Genomic DNA, 4,139 nt, shown 5'->3' on the forward strand with positions numbered 1-4,139 from the left:
AAATGATTCTCATTACGAATTTGGGAAGACGTTTGTTGCACGTATCGCATTGTCACATGCCTTGTAAAAATTCATAAAAATGTTACTGAGCAGCTGACGAGTAACACTGTTTCAGTGCAGATTTTCCTCGCGCTTTGGACTTTGAACCCTGCCGCCGCGAGGTTGTGCAGCGCTGTTTGAATACATGCAATTCGTGCGTGTATTAGAAAGCATAACATTCTGCAGTTTATTTAATTGTTTAAGGGCATTTCGCGATTTCAAACATCATACAGTAACCAGCAACAACCACCCTTCCTCTTCTCATCGAAGACATGCGATGCATGCAGTACTAAACAGTCTCTCGCTGTCGGTGCTTGTAATGATTTTTTGCGTCTTTCTCGGACAGCTTTAAATGTTTCCACACTGCCGCCTTGTTGCTGCATTAGAGCGCGCCTCTATTTGATTGCGTCACGTCAGTTCGGTACAATTTTTTCAGTCTTTTCGCTTATTCGGCTGAACACGAAAGTTAGTTTTTTTTTCGGCTGAATCATTTCGGTTGCCGAACATTCGGTGCATCCCTATTATTAACGTTAATTTATCATTGTTAAAAATGATGGCAATGAACTTGGAAAAATACTTTATGGTCAGATTGAAAAAACAACAAGGTCCAAGAACTCAACAACAAACAAAGTGTAGCTAGCTTACGTTGATCTTTCTGCATTGAAAATAACATTTTCTACCATACGATTTTTTATGACTTGTGTTTTAAATGGACGAATTTATTGGCGCAAATGTTAGATGCTAATTCAATTCTGATGAAATCTAATTGAGAAAACAATGAGAATCCTAAACAAGAAAAAGGACAGCGCTCACATTTAAAAACAATAATGAAGACAATATAAACAAAGCAAATAGTTAGCTGAATATCCAGAAAAATAACAAGGTTCTTTAAATGTAGGTAGTGGATATTTCTACGTAAAAAATTACAATATTTTGTATCCCTCTTTGTGCTAGCTACAAGATTCAATTTGTTGTGACTAACATCAATATGCGTTTACGAAAAACAGCTAAGCTAACTGGCTGCTGGAACATTGAGGTCATTTGCTTCCAAAACAAACTCAACAAATAGACTCTCAGATCTTCTAATAAACAACTTTGGGCCAATCAGAAGACAAATTCAATCGTATATTGGTTGTCAACTGAGAGAAGCAACTTTCAAACTGCAACAAAGAGACGTATTCTGACACTGCTGGGAAAAAAAACACTTTTGAGGTTAACAGCAGGTGACCTATGAACAAAAAGCCCTTCCATTTCTTCGAAATATTTGTTTCTTTAAACATCAAATGCACCCATTGAGAGGAACTCAGCAAGAACGAGCAGAAGGAGAATGTTGTCTGATGAGTTCACACGTACACTCGCCAGTTTACAGTTCCAACATGAAGACCACAATGAGTCTTTGTGCGGCCCTCTCAGACGGTATTACTTAGATTTGTCATCATGTTGACGGACTATAAAGAGTCGTTTGATAGCTCTGAGAAGCAGGACCTTTCTTGCTTTTCTTCGCTAGCTGCCAGGCCCACTCAGTCACTCGTCAGGGAATAATAGTGCTTTGGAGAGCTTGGGACTGCGTGTAAAGGTCCGAGCTGCTGTCATCCTGAACTATGACTTACAATTGAAAATGTTGGTTTGAGTTCTCAAAGACATCTACAGCATGTTGACCGTGTCTGTTAAGCAAACAGAGACCTAAAACGACATTTCAACATTTTGTTAACACACTGCAAAACTCGATGCTATAAAAATAGCATCTTCTAGATGGTTTTAGCACATTGTTAAGTGGTTGCTAAAGGTTTTCCAGGTGGTTTTAATGTGTTAAGTGGTTGCATCCATCTTCTAGCTTATTTTAGTGCGTTGTTTTGCATCTGCTAACATGTTCTTGGTTATAATGCAATGTTAAGCGGTTGCTAAAGGTTTTCCGGGTGGTTTTAATGTGTTTGTTAAGCAGCTGCCTGCGTCTTCTGGCTTATTTTAACATGTTGATTTGCATCTGCTAGCGTGTTCTTGATGGTTTTAGCGCATTGCTAAGTGGTTGCTAAAGGTTTTCTAAGTGGTTTGCAGCTGCTAGTGTCCTTGATGGTTTTAACATGTTGTTATGTGGTTGGTAAAGGTTTTTCGGGTGGTTTTAATATATTGTTAAGCGGCTGCTGGTGCCTTCGGGCTTATTTTAACATGTTGATTTGCAGCTGCTAGCGTGTTCTTGATGGTTTTAGCACATTGCTAAGCAGTTGCTAAAAGGTTTTTGTCGTCATTTGTATTCGTTTTTTAATGTCTATTTATTATATTACATGTCTATTTTCTAATTTACATGTTTTGTTTGAATTATTTTAGTAAATCAAGTTAAACTAAATGAAAATGACAAATGTTGCTTTAGCAACCTTGGTATTATAGTGATGCTTGACGTAACAAGTACTGCTTACAATGGTGGAAAAAAAGTGCTAAATTATTTACGCTGTGCACAATCTTCGCAAATCAAGTTAGCATTGACGAACGGTGAGTGTTACACAATCTAATGCCATAATAACACACCATATCCATCACATACTGTAATTTTAACCTGCCTTTGAAACTTAATGCATCTTATAAAGTAATTTAGCTAGGTTTGAGATATAAACAAAAGGTCGTCACCAGAACTGTCATCACAGCGGGTCTGTCAAAAAAGCAGTCGGAGAGAGAGAGGGTTAGTGATATCCAGCCGCTGTCAAGCCCCACATGACTCAACGGGGGTTTGGCCTATATTAAGCACAGTGAGTCAGAGACGATGATTACATCCGCACACACATCAAGTCCGGTGACAGAGAAATCCACACACATACAACCTTTACAAAAAAGCACTGAGGACGAACCATGTTACAGTGATGGCATCAGATGGTAATACTATGGTATTTTAATATAAGCATGGAACTGAACGATTACCATGTTTTATGTGGCACTTCTGAGAATACCACTGTAAAAATATGGTATCACCATGGTAAATGTCCAAAACCAACATATTACAATAGTACATGCCAAAAAAACAACAAAAAAAACAATACTACTGTGGTAATTGTTAAAAAAAATGCAGTATTTCCTGTGAACATATCCAAAAAACAAGGTATTACTGTGGTAAATATTCAAAGCCACTGCATTATAACTGTACATGTACCAAAAAAAAAAAGAAAATGTTGTATTACTGTGGTAAATATCTTATTCTGTCCAGGCTGGACTATTCTGCCCTGCAAAGGCAAAAGACGGTAACTTCGATTTTTGTCGAAAATGAGTTATTGATATTTTTGGGACATTCAAGACATCCTTTATCATGTGCATAAGTATCTTGAGTCAATTTTGTTGTTTTTCCAAGAAAATAATGTGTCGTCTCAACCGTAACTTCGAAAAGCCCCGGAGAAACCAAGGCAGAACACCGTATAACACCAGTTACGGCTCTTTCACTTTGTTTGGAACGCTCAAATTGAGTTACGGCGTTCTGCCTTTATTTAGCCGTGCGTCAAAATGAAGTTACGGTGCCGGTTTGGAGCTATACGGTGTTCTGCCTTTTTTTTTTACTGTCCATTAAAGTCTGCTGCATTTTAATTACGGTGTAGACAACCGAATTAGATAGATCGCGATCTACCAAACAGCTCCATATAACAAAGCACTGTAAAGACTAGATACCTTGGCAGCAATACGTAATCATGAATAACCTTTAAAGATTTTTTTTTTCTTTTTGTAATGCAGATTATTCACCAGGATTACTACTTTCAAAAAAGAAAAAAATCTTTATACAAAATAATGTTACATAATATATAAAATATAAATTGTATATATAGCTTATATAACACTAAAATAAGTTAAAAACTGTATAAATATATTTTAGTTTTGTATTTTATACACATTATATATACAAATATCAAATATATATTATATTTCAAACCAGAAAGTATTCTACAAATAAAAATACACAACTTGTACATATATAAAATAAAATAAAAAAACAATATTATACTATAACATAAAATTTCTCCATAAATTTTCTTCATACATTTCTGTGTGTACTGTGTATATTTACTATGTATATATAAATACACACACATGCATGTATATATTTAAGAAAAATATGTTATGTTTAT

The 4,139-nt window shown here is 35.8% G+C and overlaps 1 protein-coding gene across 1 annotated transcript in view; it reads right to left on the minus strand.

Annotated features, from left to right (window-relative positions):
• Positions 1-4,139, minus strand: part of LOC107739338 (alpha-1,6-mannosylglycoprotein 6-beta-N-acetylglucosaminyltransferase A-like) — an 88,998-nt gene that overhangs the window by 57,229 nt on the left and 27,630 nt on the right. The gene's annotated exons all lie outside the window — the stretch shown is intronic.

This window comes from Sinocyclocheilus rhinocerous, unplaced genomic scaffold, assembly GCF_001515625.1.
Source record: "Sinocyclocheilus rhinocerous isolate Xijiao unplaced genomic scaffold, SAMN03320098_v1.1 scaffold945, whole genome shotgun sequence".
Classification (NCBI taxonomy): domain Eukaryota; kingdom Metazoa; phylum Chordata; class Actinopteri; order Cypriniformes; family Cyprinidae; genus Sinocyclocheilus; species Sinocyclocheilus rhinocerous.